The following is a 20,162-nucleotide window of genomic DNA, read 5'->3' on the forward strand; positions in this document are numbered from 1 at the left end:
CAGACGTGGAGGCAGGTGGCTGGGTCATAAGAGATGGTGAGCGGTTTTAAGCCGGGATCATAAACACTGTCCCTCCACCAGATGTTGATGGGTGATTGTTGATCACCCCCGGGAACCAGGTCCACGCTCTCCCAGAGCGGATGCACTAGGAGAAAGCAGGTCAGGCTATTATCAAGACTGTCTACTATCCAGCATCACATATGAGGCAATTCCACTTCTGGAGACCCTGTCAAGGCTAATGGGAACTAACAGCTTTAGCAATTAGCCATTCAGGGCCTTAATCCGCTGACTAAAGCAAAGGCTAAAAGACAAGCAAAGGCTAAAAGCAGAAGAACAGCATTCTGCCATCTTGAAAACCCAACTCATCTCAGTCTGCCTATAAAGCTCACCTAAACCAAGTGCTATCAGTCCTGTGATAACAGTAAAATGCATGGAGATTAGTGCCATGTGGAAATAGGTATTCATAAATGAGTTTCTTTTCTTCATTGAGAATTTCCCAAGCCCCAAGCCTCCAAACTAGCTCTAAATACAAAGACAAACTAATTCGATTTTCAATAACAGACTTATTTTCAAAAAACACACACGGCCGGGTACGGTGGCTCAAGCCTATAATCCCAGCACTTTGGGAGGCCGAGACGGGCGGATCACGAGGTCAGGAGATCTAGACCATCCTGGCTAACACAGTGAAACCCCGTCTCTACTAAAAAATACAAAAAAATTAGCCGGGTGAGGTGGCGGACGCCTGTAGTCCCAGCTACTCGGGAGGCTGAGGCAGGAGAATGGCGTGAACCCGGGAGGCGGAGCTTGCAGTGAGCTGAGATCTGGCCACAGCACTCCAGCCTGGGCGACAGAGCAAGACTCCGTCTCAAAAAAAAAAAAAAAAAAACACACACACACATACAAAATGGGGGCAGAACCTTGAGAAAGGAAATGTTCAATCAAGTATTGTGCTTAATTGGTTGGCTGGTAGAAATCAAGGCTTGCATAGCCTGCATCCTTAAGATGCTCGCCCCACATAACTGTGCATGCTGAGTTGAGTTCACCTCCTATGTAAGCAAACTCTGAGGACCAGGCAGCCATCCTGCAAAACCTGGCTAGAACATCGGCATTGCTAAGGTCCCTGGGGGTCGCAGTGTGTCACAGGGATGTGGAGATTATCTATTAAGGTGTACACATACAATTCATCCCCCACAGGCACTGAAGACACTGCTGATGCTGATTGTCCTCCAGAGTCAGGCACCAGGTCTCTGTAGCAAGTCCCTGATAAGTATCAGCAGACTTGCTGATAACACAGATCAGCCTGTTGAGACCCCCATGTGTGATGAGCAGAACCAATGTGTATCAGTTTGGGGTGGTCCAGCTGCCTGTCCTTTAGAAGTACCATGGATGGGTAGGATCAAGAACAACAGGAAAACTAGGAGAAACATGAATTGAGAGAAATCATTACCAATGACCCTCTGCATCTCGCCCTACCACTAAGACTGGGTCTAAGGATTTAAGAAATAACTAGGCAGCTCCTACCGAGTCAAATCCCCCAAACATGGCAGAGACACCCTCTTGTTTCCATAAAAACCAGAAACTTCCCTCTGGTTTACTCTTACAGGGGGGATAGTTCTCCTGCTTCAGTAGCAGCCCAAAGATGGAAGTTTAAAATCTTAGCTGTAGCTTTATTTTTTGTGGGGGTGGGCAAAAGTGTCCTGGCAGTACAGACACTGAGCTCTCTTGGGAGTGTCCAGACCGGTGGTCTCAACAAAGAGAGTGACTATGGCCCCAGGGGACATTCGGCATTGTCTATTGACATTTTTCATTGTCACAACTGGAAGAGGGTGCTACTGCCATCTAGTGGATAGATGCCAGGGATGCTGCTAAACATTCCACAAAGCAGAGGAAGCCACCACTGCAGAGTTACCCAGCCCCAAATGTCAACAGTGGCCCAGAAACTCAGAATATTCTTCTCTTTTTCCTACTTCTTCCTATAACATAGTATTCTCTTATCTCTAAAGAGATTTAAACCTAATTTAAAAAATTAAGTTCTACTTTAACTATAAAGGGTAGACATACAGGTTTGGTATATGGAGTGACACTGAGGCTTGGGGTCCCAACGGTCCTGTCACCTCAGCCATGTGAGCATAATACCCAACAGGTTGAACCCAATGTTTTAATTTTTCTTAGTATGAAAGAATTCCTCACAGAAGAACAATAATTTTCCGTTAAATTTAGGAGCCAAAAATTAAAAATGCATTTGAACTGGCACAATATTTCAATACTATAATCTGATCAGAATGCAGATTCCTTCTAGAAAGCCCTTAAAAGGCCGATTCTATTTTTAAAGATTCCTGACACAAAGAGACTACGCACCTTCCCCTCTGAGACATTCAGTGGTTGATAATGTGAGAATTCACATTCTTCAAAGCCATTCAAAGCCATTCTCCTGTGAAGACTAGGGAAGAACTGGAGTGACAATCAGCTCCCTAAGATGATGCCTTGGTCACCCTTAATTGTTCCCCATCTAATTCATGAAATGGGAAGTATCAACACTCACACTCATGCAAATACCAGCCCAAGACAACTGGGCCTATTCCTGCAATTGCTCTTTAATGACCATAATGACATGATCAATTTAGGCCCTTGAGTTTACAAGTTCAGCTTCCAGAAGGTTTTCTTTCCTCCTACCCACCTCCTCCTTTTTAAACAAAGACCATCCATCTAGGCCAGACCATCCAACCCACTGTGGGGAGAGGCAGTCCTTGGTCACTATCCCCCTATTGAAGCCAACTTTTTGCCAAGGGCTTGTTTTGCTAATGACAAACTCACACTTTTCTTTTCCTCTTCCCTCCCCTTCTACCATTTTAACAAAATACAGATAGAAATGATTTCTTGGCAGTTGTCATACTTTCCCTAAAAACAGGAAGGTAATGATGAAGCATTCTAACAGAGGCTTCATTTTCAGGTTTTTCTTATGTGTAGAAAGTGAAGAGACTGTGACTATTTCAATCATGGTTTAAGTGAGCGAAGGGCACACTGTCATTAAAAAGGTGTCAATAATCTCTCACTGATGAGCAAGAAAACTCCTTTAGATTTCATGGTGAGGATGCACTTGGTGTTAGTTCTTATTTATATGCCTAGTCCTGTGTTTGACTTATTTTATGTTTGCACCACCTATTTCTCTAGCCTCCTTGTATGTCCCTGGGCTCTTCAAATGTAGAAAGCTCATTTCTGCATCACGCCCCTTAGTTCCTGATTCTCCTCTTCTGCTGGAATCAATTTCCCCTCATTCCTCTTGGCACTGGCTCCTGTTATTGCCTTGTCACCTTCTCTCCTCTTTGACTACCCTATTATAACATGATCCCCTTGAATTTTTAATCATAGTCCTCTGGTTTTGTCCTTCACAACATTATTACATGGGTATAGTTATAATTGTATGTACATGCGCTTAGCTATTGGCCTCCCCCACTGCTCTGCAAGCAAGCTGGCTTTTTTTTTTTTTTTTTTGAGACGGAGTCTCGCTCTGTCGCCCAGGCTGGAGTGCAGTGGCCCAATCTCGGCTCACTGCAAGCTCCGCCTCCTAGGTTCACGCCATTCTCCTGCCTCAGTCTCCCAAATAGCTGGGACTACAGGTGTCCGCCGCCACGCCCAGCTAATTTTTTGTGTTTTTAGTAGAGATGGGGTTTCATCGTGTTAGTCAGGATGGTGTTGATCTCCTGACCTCGTGATCCACCCACCTCAGCCTCCCAAAGTACTGGGATTACAGGCATGAGCCACCGCACCCTGATGCAAGCTGGCTTTCAACTACTATGGTAGATCGAATGAATCAGATGAAGCGTATCACTGAAGAAGTTTGCTTCTTTTTGCTTTATTTCCCTTTACCGCCACGGATCACATTATTTTTCTTTAATGATCGTTCAGGTTTAGCTCTTCCTCACCTTGCCCAGACCACTAGCCTAGTTCTGAACCCTACACCGCAGACTTCACACAAAGCCTCTTGGTCACTTGTCCTCTTTTCTCACTTCCCTTTACCCTGAGTTCAGCCACTCAGTTTTCCCAAATTACCAGCTTTGTCAGGGTGCTCCTGTGCTGAAGACAGTACATCAAGTGGAAACTTCTGGGTCCAAGTGCCTGTGTTTTTCTATTAGAACCCTCCTCATTTATCTAATCATTCTCCTCATTCTTTCCAAATGCTGGCGTTCCCATGCTGCCCCCTTGGTCAATCCTAAACGAGTGGTGCTGTAAATTTAAAATACCCAACAGGCTTTGAAGACTTGGTGCAAGGTAAAGAATGTAAACTCATTAATAATTGGTATATGGATCACATGTTAAAGTGATAATATCCTGGATATACTGGGTTAAATAAAAATGTTACTAAAATTAATTTCACCTGTTTTCTTTTCCCCTTTTCTAATATGACTATTAGAAAACTGAGAATTACATGTGGCTCAATTATATGTCTATAGGACAATGTTGCCCTATACCCTCATGTGCTTTTTATCTGGTCCCTTGCTATGTACCACCCTTTTTATGAGGGATGTGCTATTTCCTCATGTAATTGAAGACCATCTGCGTAGGCCTTGGCCTCAGTGCAGTGATGGGATACACAGGGACCCTCTGTATGACTTGGCTGAGGATGATCGTAGGATCACAAATTGTCTTGTTAGAGCATCACGGCTGTAAAACGCACTTGGATGCCAAGTCCATTAGCCATAGGATACACATGCAGTTATCAGCACAGGAGACTAAAAGCCCACTTTTCTTGGTGGTCAGTTCCAGGGCTAATAGTCAGTCCCAGGTAGCTGAAGACAACCCTGAAGCCATTAGTACAATTCCATGGGACTCCTAATCCTCCCACTGTTTCTCAAGATCCTTTGAAAGTTAATGAAGACAACACAGTCTGAGGCATCCCAGCCTATATCAGAGGTCTTTAGGAACACATTGCACAACAAGCCTGTTAAAACTCTTGTCCTCATCTGTACAAACGCCCATGACAAGTTTACCTATACAACAAACCCACACACATACCCCTGAACTTAAAAGTTAAATTAAAAAAAAAAAAAAAAAAGTATTGCTCTCCAGGCTTTGGTTCTTCAAAATTAATTGGAAAAATAATAGAACTTTATAACACAGTTGAGTTCTAATATAGATCAGTGCTGTCAAATACAACTTTCTCTAAAGATGAAAATGTCCAGTATGGTAAGTTGTAGTCACGTGAGGCTATGTTAATGTGCTTAAATTTACAGGTAAATACCCATAATGGCTACATTTAATTGTGGCTACATTTTAGACAGCGCCATTCTAGTCCAAGTTATCCTAAAAGGAAATGTTTCTTTTCTTTCTAAAAGCAGGGAGATCATGAACATTAAGAATCACTGGAATAATATTAAATTTGTACTATTTACATTATAGCTGATAATCTTTATATTTCATTAAGAATTAACATTATTAATTTTCCTATGGTCTAAGATCTCATGCCTAATTTTTTTTTTGAGATGGGAGTCCTGCTCTGTCGCCCAGGTTGGAGAGCAGTGGCGCGATCTCGGGTCACTGCAACCTCCGACTACCAGGTTCCAGAGATCCCCCTGCCTCACAGCCTCCTGAGTAGCTGGGACTGCAGGCGCGTACCACCGTGCCTGGCAAATTTTTTGTATTTTAGTAGAGATGGGGTTTCACCATGTTAGCCAGGATGGTCTCGATCTCCTGACCTCGTGATCCACCCGCCTTGGCCTCCCAAAGTGCTGGGGGGCTGGGGTTACAGGCGTGAGCCACTGTGCCCGGCCACCTAAATCTTTTTATGTGATCATTATGCTAAATTTCACTAGATGATACACTAAGTGAAACTGATTTTATGTTCATCTTAGATAACAGGTGTAGGCTTTTATCTTTATCTTATTATATTACAAGTCTCCAAAGTTAGGACTTTCAACAGTTACTGTCTGCTACCTGAGATAACAGCAAACAGCAATCTGAGTTGACAGCTAAAGATGATCTGTGGAGAGCCTTGGGAGCAAAGATATGATGAGCACAGAGCACAGGGCTGACCTGAAATGCTGCTTTCCGAATTTGCCACAACCTCCTACTTTCATTCACTCCTTATGCTGCTTTGCCTCCTCTTAAAAGGGTCAGATTTAAACATCTGAGGCAGGCACTGAGCCTATGATGATGATAACAATCAAAGTACTAGAATTAACTGCCACAACTGAGTTTCTTTTCTTTTCTTTTCTTTTCTTTTTTTTTTTGAGACAGAGTACAGGTCCCGGCTCACTGCAACCTCTGCCTCCCAGGTTCAAGTGATTCTCCTGCCTCAGCCTCCTGAGTAGCTGAGACTACAGGCATGCACCACCATGCCCAGCTAATTTTTGTATTTTTAGTAGAGACGAGGTTTCACTACGTTGGTCAGGCTGGTCTTGAACTCCTGATCTCAGCTGATCCGCCCGCCTTGGTCTCCCAAAAGTGCCGGGATGAGCTACCGTGCGCGGCCACATAACTGAGTTTCTAACCCTCAAGAATCTCGGGTTATTCTTGGTTACAAGTGTACACTAGCCTTCCACTGGGGTACCGAGCTGTCAGAAACAATGAGAATTGTGTTTACAATTGAGCAGATGAGGGTCCAGAATATAGGAATAGGACCTGCTCAAAGGCTCAGGGTAAGAAAGACCACAATATTCTTCTTGGGGCAAACAGGTTGGAACAGTGAAATATACCACAAACAAAATCAAATGGTGACTTTCACCTGTTTTTTCTAGTAACTTGGAAACAAGAACACATCATATAATACAGCTATTAGTCAAGTGAACCCCACCTCCTCGGGGGACCACTGTTTGGTTTCTGTTGGCACTAAAAGCAGCAAACTATACTAATGGCATAGGCTGACTGGACTTTAGGCATTTCACTCTCAACTTTCAGAAAAAAAAAGACAAACTAAAGATCGAGGCAGAAACCCCACACTCACACAAACCGTTAGTAACTAGATAAATATGACTAAATTTTTCCATGTTAAGCCTTAGAATGCAGTGCCAGGGTTTGGAATAAGCCAATCTGGGCAGGATATGGGCACACCCAGCAATCAGAAATTTGTTATGACCCTGACCAACTCATCTCAATGAGAACATAGTCAATGTTGGGATAAAACAAAATAAATTTGTAATCAAAAATTCTTTTGAAGCAGTTTCAAGGCAATGGATCCAGCTAGATCAACATTATTAATGGAATTCCTTTCCTTACGTGCACGGAGGTTCAACAAGGGTAAACCCAAAGAGCACAATCTGAGAAACCTCAAATTCTGAAACAAGCCAGTATTTGAAAACTATGTAAATTCATTGTGAAGTGAAAAATATATTTAAAAAACTAAAAGATATATTTAGCCAATTCATTACACACATCTCTCCACCATCACAGACATCTCTCCTATCATCTCAGTGGCTCTCTCCCAGGGTTATTTTGCCCTCCCTCCCAGGGGACATTTAGCAATGTCCTGAAACATATCTGAATGTGATCATTTGGGGAGTGCTACTGGTAAGAGATCAGGGATGCCATTCAACATCTAGTGAGCAAAGGGCAGCCCCCACACCACAGAATGATCTATCCCCAATGTCCATCGTGCCGCAGTGGAGAATCCCTGCAACATCCAGCCGCGGATAGTACCTTGTATTTCCAGGAGGGGAACAAGATGAGAAAGGCTTGAGGAAGACCATCTGCTGCATCACACGATCTTCTGTTTTTACAGCAGAGCACACACCTGCAAATCAGTCAGCTAGAATTAATTCTGCAATTCTTAACTCTGGAGAGAATATTCTGAAGCATGAAGCCACTGAAGTGCTTGCAAACATTCATGTGCAGCTTCCTGCAATTTAAGATTCACAGAAATAATCTGCAGTTTGTGGATCAACCTTAGTAAAAAGACAACTGCTAACAATAAATAATAAAGAACAGGTTCCAGAATATCTGAAACCTTCTCCAGTTTCTGCATGACATCATTGTAACATTTTAACATTTGTCAAGAAAGAATGTTCCACGTTTATTTTACTGGACAAATAGAGAAACAGTTATTCTCACAGTCCATAAGGCATATAATCTCACACTGGAATGCCAATGACATCATAGCTACAAATGCTTAACACATGTGATTTTTATAAAACCAACAAGTCTTTTCTCCTCTCTTTAATGAAATGGTGTACTCACAGGTTTATTTCTGGATTTCGTAAGTACAAGTAAGAGGCTGCAGGATGGCCTGGGCCTTGGAATCTGGAAGCTTCTCCACAGCAATTTGCATGGGGACACAGGACAAGTGACCCTCAGGCTGTTCATCACCACCATCTTTACCCTGAAACCTTGATCAGTTCCCAAATAACTTGCAGGAACCCAATAACCTAGAGGGAAGAGGGCAGAGGATTGAAAGTTGTAAACGATAGAGACTTAAGATCATGAGAAAACCTCTAAGTAGGACAATATTCAGACTGGTAATACACACCCTGAGGTGGAGGGGAGGGCAAATGGGAGTCAATTATCCATCCACTCTTGTTCCTCAAACTCATTGGTCACCCCAAGATGACACACCCACTTGCTTTCCCTCACATTCACTTGGTGCTCCTGACGGCCCACCAGCCACATGGACTTTAGTTCTTCCAACTCCTGCCTTTCCCTCCAGCTTGTGCAGATGCTCTTCCTTTCCTGGACTCTCCCTCCATCTGTGCGTGGTGAATCCCTACCCCCACTTCAGGTGACTGACACCAGCATCCCTTCCTCTAAGCTCTCCTGACCACGTGCTCACCAGGTCAGCCCAGAACTGCTTTGTGGTCACAGTGCTTATCACAGTCGAATTAATACCTGACCAGGAATGTACTTTATCACCGCATCCTCTCCAGTATCTAAGCCCCATGGTGGCAGGGACCGTGTCTGCCTTGGTCAGAGCTGCATCTCTTAGGGACACAGTGCCTCATTCAAAATGGGTGCTGGGAGTACTAGTCAAGTGACCCGAGTAGGCTCCCTTGGGGACAAAGATGTTGGTCCTAATGTCAACAACTAAGAACTGTGCCATGCCTGCCGGCACGCTCTGAGCCAGTACTAGGGGTCTTTCCTTTTCTCAAACGCCATCACCCATTTGTAGGGATGTCTGTACTTTTAAAACACTTGTAAATATTTCTCCTTCGAGAAGAGGGTCTCATATCCCTAGCTAAAAGATCCAAAGGACCCCCCCCCCACATCCTGCCTGATCTAAAAGAGGACCCTCCCGATGAACCCCATCTAGTCTCAAACAGGGCTGGGATTCTGCCAGTTAGCACTTTCATTTCAAAATGTATTGTCATTTCTTTTGCTCCAGGCACAGTGGTGGGTGCTATGATGCAAAGATGACCAAGACTTGAACTGAACCTTCCAGGTATGTAATTTCTCCCTTAGGAGTCTCTTGAAATGCACATAGTACGGGTAAGAAAAACACAGAGCAAACCAGTTCACAGCAGGGTGTTTCTGCCATCTCAGATTCTGCCTTCTCTTATCAAAAGATGGGCTCTCAGCAGTATGGCCATGCTGGGGTGGTGGTGGGGGTTGGGGTAGGTGGGAATGGGTGGCAAAAGACACAAACATAGAGGTTGAGGGGCACTAAAGACACATTTCCCTTACAAATCTGAACTTTATTTCTTCATACCATCTTTCCAAGAAGAGTGTAAGATACAAAACCCACATCATGGTCCTCAGTGATGCTGAGCAAGGAGGCAAACGTGCTTTTATCCTCCCCTCTTTGTGCACATTCATGCTAGTAACTGGCTGTGCACTAGCTCCTCTCCTCTGCACTGCTGTCCTTGACTCTGCTCCATCTAAGCTAGAGGGAAGACTACACCTACGTGAAAGGAGCGAGCATCATCTCTATGTGCATTGTGAAGTAAAGCACAGCAGGATGAGAAGCCAGTCTTTTGGCACAGTGCCATGCGCTCTGCTTTGTGTATGTGTCACTTTGTGAAAGTGCGCTGAACTCAGGGAGCCAGAGATGTGCAGCCATTACATTAAAGGGGACTGGTAGGAAGTCTGTGAATCCCACAGAGGTTCCTTACCTCTAGGCTTGACTCCCTACTGGAGGTCTTCAGGCCGATGTATTAGTTTGTAAGAAAGTACCGTAGACTGGGTGGCTTCAATTTTTGTTGTCTCACGGTTATGGAGGCTAGAAATCTGAAGTCCAAGTTCTCTGCAGGGTTGGTTCCTTCTGAGGGCAATGAGAGCTCTGTCCCAGGCCTTTCTACTTGGATGGTTAATTTTATGTGCCAACTTGGGTAGGTCATGGTACCCAGATGTTTGGTCAAATACCAGTTTAAATATCACTGTGAACGTATTTTTTAGATGAGATTAACATCTAAATCAGTAGACTTGGAATAAAGATGATTACCCTTCATGTGGGTGGGCCCTACCCAATCAGTTGAAAGCCTTAAGTGAAAAAAAGACAGGTTGCCTGAGGAAGAGGAAATTCTACCTCCAGACTGCCTTTGGACTGGAGCTGTGCCATGGCACCAGTTTGTGCTCACAATCCAGTCTGAATGTGTCCCCAAAGTTCACATTTTGGAAACTTAATCTGCAATGCAAAAGTGTTGGGAGGTGATTAAATCATGAGGGCTCTCCCCTCATGAATGGATTAATGCCATTATTAGGGGGAGCTGGTTAGTTTCTGAGGCAGTGGGTTCCTGATAAAAGGATAAATTTGGCCTCGTTACCCTCCCTCCCTCCTTCTTCACCCCCAACCTCTCCCACCCCTCACATGCACATGTTCGTGCCCTTCTGCCTTGTGCTATGGGACGACGCAAGAGAAAGCCCTCACTAGATGTTGAGCAGATGCTGGCACCATGCCCTTGGACTTCCCAGCCTCCGGAATCATGAGCCACATAAATTTCTGTTCATTATAAATTATCCAGTGTCAGGTATTCTGTTACAGCACAAAACTGAGTAAGACAGGCTGTAATATCAACTCTTCCCTGGTCTCCAGTCCGTTGGCCTGCACTGCAAATTTCATGAGCCTACATTCATGAGCCAATTTTTTAAAATTTCTCTCTCCCTAAACACACACACACCCGCACACATGTGCACATGGACAGACACAGGCACACCCACACATACATACACACACACACACAATTGGTTTTGTTTCTCTGGAGAACACCTAATAAACCTTGCTTCTGGTAATTCCTTGGCTTGTGTCAGCATCAAGTCCAATTTTCATAAGCCATTCTCATCTTGTGTCCAAATTTCCCCTTTAATTAAGGACACCAGTCATATTGGACTAGTGGCCACCCTAATGACTGTAATTACCTCTATAAAGACCCTATCTCCATATGAGGTCACATTCTGAGGTACTGGGGCTTAAGACTTAAACATATATGAATTTGAGATGGGAGGATGCAATTCAACTCGTAGTGACACCTAAAGTATGTCTGCGTTGCCTAAAAGGTGTTGACAACTCTCAAACCAAAGTCAAAATCACTTTTGTTTCGTTTTATCTGTTTGTGTAAATACAGTTTTTAGTGAGAGTGTGTATGTCAAAATGTCTAAGGAGATGAAAAATCACCTTGTTGAAGCCATGTAAAAGTCTGGCTCAGGATTTAAAAGACAGACTGCCAATAAGCTTTCAATATCTTATCTTGATAGTACCTGGAGCCAGGTGAGAGCATCTGGTTTTTAAATAACTTCAGTATCTGAATTCACTTAACAGGTTTAAACAGCAATAGACCATGGGTTAACTGAATTTAGAATCTGTTTTCCCCTTATTAGGGCAAACTTCAAACTTGTACAAAAAAATGGTGAGAATAAATCACCTATATATCCAATACCCTATTTCAACAATTACCAGTTTGTGGCTGGATAGGGCCTAGGAGAGCTAAGTCTTTTGTGCTATACATCCTTTGCTATCACTGATTATTCATGTATGCCTTGGATATTACTAACATGTTCTTTTTCTGTTGTTTTGCAGCCTTAGAAATGTGTGAAAAAAGAAAAGATTCTAAAAGTCTTTAAATGTCATTCATAAGTATTTATTAAATGCCTCATAGCTTGAACTCCGCCTGATTAAGCGACTTATGCAAAACAGACGGAAAAGTACTAACCAAAGGTTACAATTATATTGAAAAATTCCTTGATTGGCATCAGATTGACTCTTCATTTTCTCAACTCCTGATTTCAAAAGGAAGCCTGCCTTCTGCAATTTCCTGAAACTTAAATTAAGATATTACGCTGCTAAGTCTTAAGAAAGCTTAGCTTCCTCCTCTCACTCACTTCTTCCTTGAGAGTGTGATCCCAATCTGAGGTTGCCAAAGGTTTCAAAATATATTTCTTATACCTGATTTGTGTGTTGCAACTAACTGCCCCAGTGTGGCCAGTGACATGATGAATGTACCTCTTTCCATCAGATTTCCTTAATATTCATATGCAATCACAAGGCACTCAACCTTTATTCCATTGCAACTGTGAGCAGTGGCAGCCTTTTTGCCTGGTTCCAAGAACAGGGCAGCTACGTATAGGCACAGAGAATGGTGCCCTTGCTGTTTTGGCCTTTCGGTTAATTCCAGCCCAGCCCAGGTACTGATTTAAAATAGCCCAGAAAGTTTTTCATTTCCAAAATATTCAAGAACAGTCCAGCTTTTCACTAAGTCCCTGAAGACGGGGAGGTGGGGTGAACTTTGGTTCACTGGGGACTCTGATGCAGGCGCTGAGAATAGTGACTCCTCTGAGAGATGCGCAGGGGCAGCATTTCTTACCAGAGATTTCTGACTATTCTCCAAACTCCAGCAAGACTTTCAAAGTGCATAGTGGAAATGGTCAGATTATCAGTAAAGGAAGAAGGGGAAGCAGAAAGCAATGTGGTATTCAACGGCTAACAGAGAACATATAAATAAATTAAGGTTTATGCAGCTTCGTTAACTCATTTCCCAAGCTTTTCCAGCAAAAGTAAACGTGAGGGAAGTACACTGATATTAATACTAACGCGTTTCTAGCAGCCTCAGAGCAGCAGCATTTAACGCTGAACATCACACAGAATCCCAGTCACCAAGAATGTCTGCATTTTGGAGGTTTCTCTGCACCGGCTCTGGGGCAGGGCACAACAGAAAAACTCAGATTTGTCCACGGGACACAACTGTGCTTTTGATCTCCTCTGGGGTGGCTGTGTCTGTCCATAGCCCCTGGCATAGTCAGGTGGGAAGATCAACAATGCAGACCCGAGGAAGTCCCAGCTTGCTGCTCCTCAGTTTCTGGAAATGCACTCCTCTCATTCCGCAATGTCTCTGGGAAAGCTGTTCTACTTTTTAATAGACAGAATCCTAAAAGGATGTCTGGTGATCCTCAACGTGGAGAAAGAGAGCTAGAGTGGGGAAGTGGCTATTTCCCCGACGCCAGCCTCCCACTCCCATTCCTCAGAGAAGCCCCGCCAGGACCCCGGCCAACCTCGCGGAACCAAAAGCTTCTCTGGCTCCAGAGCCGATAGCAGCACGCGGTCATGTCTGCGACAAGTGGCAGAGTTCCTGCCTTCTCAGGCAGACCACGCCCCGATGCTGCTGATGCTCCTTACTGCCTCCCGCCCTTACCCGAACGACTTACCTGAGCCAGAACCTCCACGTTCGCTGCCGGGACCCGAAGATCCTGCACGCGGCCATGTTGCCCACGCCCCCTCACGTTTACCCACGTCCCCACGCAGCAAACGTCATTTCGTCATTCCAGGCTACGCCCCTATCAGTCCCGCCTCTGTCCCCGACCCAGGCTCAAATCTCGCCCTGACCACGCTTCCCCTGCGCCGGAGTCCACACCCGCTCTGCGCTCTGGCTACACATCTCCTGTCGCTGCCACGCGCCTGCACGCTAACTTGCCCACGCCTCTGCCCTCCGCCTGCTCCACCATGTTTGTTACGCCCGTCAGAGCAACAAGGCACGCCCACACGTAAGGACCGCGCCCCCACGTTCGAGGCACGTCTCTGCGTTCCAACTACGTCATGTCCCTACTTCTCTTTTCGCGCCACCTCCCCTGCCCGTCACTACTCCGGTGCCTGCCTTTCCATCTGTGGCCACTTTTCCACGCTTCAGCCAGTCTGCGCCTCTGAGCTCAGTTCGTTTCACATACCAGTGATCATCCAGTCACAACTATTCTGCCTACCCTACCTTCCTCCCTTGGGCCCACGTCCTTACTCCGCCTAAAGTATGCCGCCCCTCCCGCCAATTCGAACATCTTTTTTTACACCCTTGGGACTACGCCACGCCCTTCACGTAAGGGCTAAGGACAGCTCGTTCGGGTCACGGCCCTGCGGTACGCCTGGGCCACGCCTCTTCCGCTAAGCCTTGCTGCCTGCGCTCCTCACTGGCGGGGGCCGTTCCCGCCGTGGCTAACCCCTTTCTTTCTCTAGGAACAGGCAAGACCCGCCTGGTCCGCGTCACTTCTCTTCCTGCATTCCACACCTCTCCTTTCTGGCCAGTCCTGGCCGTCCTCCTAGGCCACATGCCACAACCCTACGGTCCTCATTGGCCACGGGCATCCGGCGCATGCGCACTTGTCTACCTTACGTTCTGGCCACGCCTTAGGTTCCCAGGCCACCCACTTTTGGTTCCACTATGGTCACGCGTCTGCTGCCAGTTCCACGCCCTCTGCGCTCCTTTTAGGTGAGAGACTTGATTCCGGGAAACCACGGAGGAGTTGGAGGGGCCCACCGGTCTCTGGAGAGAACTGTCCAGGTCCTGGAACCAAATGTCCGCGGCATTTATAGAGTGAAATGAGCCTGCGGATCTCTGATCCTCTCTTAAAAAGTGACTTTCTCCATGTATTTTCCAACTCTAAACACCACTACTCGTTAAGCAAAAACCGAGTAGGAAACAGAACTGATGGGTCAGTGGGGGAGCAATGTTCCTTCTAGCTAGGTTTCATGTCCTTTAGCCCGACATGGAGATCAACTGGAACCGTGTTCCTTCCAGCCCCTCAGCGAACTTTAAATGCTAGGGAGATGCATGGAGTAAGCACACTCCTCTACTTCCTGATGTGTTCTCCTGATGACTTTTCCTAGTTGCTTGGTGCTCTAATGCTGTCTAGGTCCTGTCGAGACACCACCACATTCAGACCTCTGTTTGCAGCCCCCTGATCCAAGATTACTCTTTTTTACTCCCTCCACTCGCAGTTCTGGGTTCACAGGAAAAAAGTGAGGAGGTTATTACCAGCTTTTCTGTCCAGAAATTTCTGAACGGACATTCTTGGAGGATGGACACTTTCCGTTAGCCGTTCATTCATTCATTTACTCAAGACAGATTTATCAAGTATTATGTTCCAGTAAGAAATAAGACCCAAAGAGATTACAGACTGAGCTTCCCCAACTCAAGTTTGGATGGCACAAGAATTGAGAAAGTTAAAGATGGTGTAATAAAGAAGTTGATAGGTGGAAAAGGACTTGTTAAGTGGTGGTTTGTTGTTCTAATTAGCAGGAGTATTTTGGAGCAGCAAACATAGGAAGCCACTTTTATAGCAGTTAGTACAGCTCCCTTCACAAGAAATTCTCAATCTTCATTTAAAGTATTTCCTTTTCACTTGTATAGAGGACTACAATGTTTCCCTCCATGGCAGTGAGATTTACTATATACACTTCTACATATGCCAGCAATCAAGATTTTATGATCACATGTAAAGTGTAAAAGTTCCCTTCTCTTCCCACCTTCCATCCATTTCTGCTTTGAAGACAGTGGACGTTTCACAATACTGAGCTACAAGGAGCACAGAGTAAAAGACAATTTTCAACAAAACATTTTTTATTAAGCTTACCCTGGCTCTGAGAACTCTATCTCATTTATATAAAATGTTTCCAACGCTAATCATTTTTTGCATGAAAAATTAAACACACCGGAAATAGGACCAAGTGCAGCCTGTGTAAATTACTGCATTGATTTTTATAGCATTATTTATAGCATTATTTTCTCCCAGATGATTTGAGGCTGCATGCCAAAATATAGGCAACACTGTATAAAATAAGTATTATAGGTTAAGGAACCAGAGGGGAAATTCATGGAGGGAGAATAAATAACGTAGCCAAAGGTGAGATTAACACTCAAGTATGCACACTTTCAGATCCAGAACGGTTGTTGAAGGTGGGCAAGAGATCTCTAAGCTTCCATAGAAAACAGGAGATAACAAGTATTTTAAAGTTTTGCAGTGTTCATAAAAACCAATCAATCAGGATTTTGTTTGCTTTTGAGAAGCACTTTTTTAAAAAAAATAATTTTTAGCCCCAAGGCAAATCCCAGTTCCTCATCATGATGACACTGTGAGCTACGTGGGAAAAAAGCGTCATACGTTGTTACACCCACATTCCCTCAGTGGAAACTGTTGGCATAATCACAAAACACAGGGCACTGAATCGATTTCATGAACCATCCAAAATTTCCTGTTCAACTGAGTACACAGCCCCACAATGGTCTGGTTTAATTCAGGGTATTAGATTAATTAGATAATCTTTCCCCATAATGGCGCATAAGCTTCAACTCACATGTCAACTCCCATTTATTCGTATTAGTTGGCTGAATAGCTCAGTTGGGGTGGTTGAGTCCATGCACAGAAGAAAAAAGTTCTGAAATAGATAAAAAAAAATTTTGTCATGGGTGTGGGATGAGTAAATGGCTGCAAACAACAACCTGTCATCTCTGATTTGTAGTAATAGGGATCTCTTGTGCACATCCTTTAGGCAGTCCACAAAAACATTTCTCATAAGACTTTTGATGAATTTCAGACAGTAGAGGGTTCAGCATCATCACTGGCCAAAACCTAGGAGCAGAAATTCTGAGATACTGATTAATTCATATGTCTTTAATGTTAATGGGAGCATATAAACTAAAAGTGATGCGGTCTGATCCCGACCCCGCCCCCGCCCCCAACCTTTATAGAGGTTGGCAAAAGAAGTACCTATTGTCAGGGCTAAATGTGACTGGGTGACCTCCAGCTGGCGGGCAAATCAATGATTAAGGATGGAAAATACTATTTCATAGACCATGGCTACAATACTGTTCGCCTAGTAAAAAGAGAAAATTGACTTGTCAAATCATGAGAAAACTCTTACACCTGGGCAACAGTGCCCCCCCCCCAGCTAAACCTGTAATAGAAATGTCTCGCTTTTACTACATGAGACCCGTTATAAAGAATTAGTCTCTGTGCACAAGATGAGACACACAGACACACATACATCCCACTTAAGAAACTGTCCTTTAAATTGCTAATTTAGGAGCATAAAGTTGGCAGAATTACACTCACTCAGTTGGTCTGAATTAATTTTTATTTCCAAACAGTAGTGATTAACTTCCTCTGAAGTAGAAAAATGTTAACTTGTGAAGAATAAGACAAAGTTCATAATGATTATGGCTACTGATTAACCTACAAAATTTGATGAGCTTTTCAAATATCCTTGCTTAATATGGTTTCTCATCTTAAAAAGGGGATATGATATGGGATGGAGACAAATATTCCACATTATAGAGTTCCTTGCTTACCAAAGATACTGGAAATTGTGTGTGTGTGTGTGTTCATAAAATTAAGCATACTATAAGATTGTAACAGCATCTGTTCTATATTCTAAAATTATTATTAAAATAAGCTCATTTATCTTTTTCTTAAGACAGCCAATGAAACATAATTTCCTGTTTTTTGTAGTCATGGGCACATAGTGGGCTGCCAGTCCAACAGCCTATGATTGGTAAATAAAGGGCACATTGGAAACTCACTGTCAGGGAATGTCCTTCCCATCTCCCATTGTCTTTCTCCCTGTCATTTACAATAAAGCCATTCCCACATTGAAATCTTCTTTAGCCTCTCAGGACCATTGTTGGAGAATCCAAACTCTCTGTCCTCTAAGATCGGAGCCTAACTTGGCTTTTCAGATGCATCTACACTGATGCTCCCTCCCCCATCTTCCTCTGAACCACTCTACCAGCAAGTCCCTGCTGTTGGCCATATCCTGTATCTGTCCTTTGTGTTTGTTTTCAGATTTCCTTAACTTGGATCCTGTGGGCTTTCATGTTTTACCTTTAAACATCTTGCCATTGTTCCAGGTCTGTCTTGGTTATCATTGAGAAACCTTTCTTTTATTTTTCTTTTGTTACAGGTTTTTTTTTTTTTTTGAGACGGAGTCTGGCTCTGTCTCCCAGGCTGGAGTGCAGTGGTTGTTACAGTTTTATAATTGACTTGTCAAATCCAGTAACTTTTTTTCCTCTCTTTATCCAGTGTTTACAGCATTTTGTTCACAGCATTTTGTTCACAGTTGTACATGCATCTATTGCCATCATGATTTACTTTTGTGTCCTACAAAGTTGTAAGTTCCTGAAGGGCAGAGACTATATTTGGTTCATTTTTGCATTTCTCATAGCTCATGAATATGATAGTTGAAAATTGAGTTGACTAATTTGAATCATAAACTGAAGTTCTAATAAGCTTGTGACTGGAAATTAAGTACCATGAAATGCATTGCGATGTGTATATTTTTACATTCTTAGCCTTAGAAAAACCACACACACACACACACACACACACACACACACACACAGAGACACAGACACATTTGTCTCCCTTTTTTCTTCTGTTCTTCCATGTGTGGGTTATTTCCATTAACTCAACTACAAGAAGAAAAGAGTTACCTAAATGATGTTTTTAAAGTTTGTGGGGGTGTTTCGCAGCATCCCTGGCCTCCACCCACTAGATGCCAGTAGAAATCCTCTCTTCTGCCGTTCATGACAACTCAAAATGTCACCAGACGTTGCTAAGCGTCTCTGGAGCACAAAATCACCCCCAGCTGAAAACCACTGAGTTAAAATAGAACTTACGCACAATAGACAAAAATAGTTTGTCTCTCCGTGCATCTTAACACTGACAATTTAAAGAGAATAAAATTATTTTTGCTACCTAATTATACTGAAAACACTGTATAAATTATTAATAATACAAACATCTTGATATTGTTTATTATATATATGTAGTATATCCATTTCATTACAATTTAAACAAGGATCTCATTTATTAAAATTCTACAACATTTAGAAAATCATTGAGTAGAGCCATTTAATTAAGATATTAAAACATCCAAAGGTGTGCGTGTGCGTGTGTGTGTGTGTGTGTGTGTGTGTGTTTGAGACAGAGTCTCGCTCTGTCACACAGACTGGAATGTGGTGGCACAATCATGTCTCTGCAGCCTCAATCTCCCTGGGCTCAGGTGATCCTCCTGCCTCAGCCTCCTGAGTTGCTGGGACCACAGGTTCATGCCACCAAGCCTGGCTAATTTTTGTATTTTTTGTAGAGAGGGGGTTTCGCCATGTTGTCCAGGCCTGTCTTGAACTCTTGGACTCAAGCAATCTACTTACCTCCCCCTCCCAAAGTGCTGGAATTACAGGCATGAGCCACCACACCCAGTTGCAAAAAGTGTGAAGTTTTAAAATCTTATACGAAGTTTCTATGTTCAATTATTAAAAGTTTTAATTGATTTCTTTTAATGTGTTACAGCCAGATACATTTCTGAAAATCCAATAAAAATATACAGAATAATGTCACATTTGAGATGGTTTTACAGTTTACTAATTTTAGGAGCTATATATTTACTAAATTTCTGTTTGTGATAATGAAACAAAATAACCAGGGTCAATTTTAAAAGAAACATTTGTTATCTCCACCTCTTGCTTTATTGCAGGTGAATGGAGCCTACATATGCTCACATATTGATATAAATCTAGTGAACTCAACAAGGGATCTTCCATGAATCAAAAAAACGACACGTATGTTTTCTTTTCATGTGATCTCATATTCTATTTGCCCCAGAGTGGTAGATCAATAGTTATGTGCTCAGAAAGTGCTTTTCAAGAGTGTTGTGAAGTATAAAAAACACGGAGAAATCAATTTCGTTTTCCCATCTCAGGAGACTTAGTGCCCTTTTGTGTGGCTCATGGCAACAGTAATCTGAACTTTTAAATCTACATGCTCTAAACTCGGAACATTTGGAAGTAAATAGTAACATATTCAGAATGATTGAAACTGCTTTATTTGTCATCATTACCATGGTTACTAATAAATTATGAAGCTCCCATATGTGAAATTGCCGAAATGAGCATTTTATGAAGCAATTTACACATATATGAAGGCTCTGGAAACTTACTACTTAAAATTTATACATTAAGACAAGCACTATATTTGTGCAAGACTTTGAA

The 20,162-nt window shown here is 43.3% G+C and overlaps 1 long non-coding RNA gene across 1 annotated transcript; it reads right to left on the reverse strand.

The window, feature by feature from the left end:
- On the reverse strand, positions 1-14,387 carry LOC111531715. Its single transcript, XR_002728366.3, has 4 exons — positions 13,558-14,387; positions 8,170-8,357; positions 7,633-7,726; positions 1-145 (listed from the first exon to the last, which is right to left on the reverse strand). It is a non-coding gene; the product is annotated as an uncharacterized LOC111531715 (long non-coding RNA).
- Positions 14,388-20,162: the final 5,775 nt, after the last annotated feature.

The sequence above is a fragment of the Piliocolobus tephrosceles genome, chromosome Y (genome assembly GCF_002776525.5).
Source record: "Piliocolobus tephrosceles isolate RC106 chromosome Y, ASM277652v3, whole genome shotgun sequence".
NCBI classification, from domain to species: Eukaryota; Metazoa; Chordata; class Mammalia; order Primates; family Cercopithecidae; genus Piliocolobus; species Piliocolobus tephrosceles.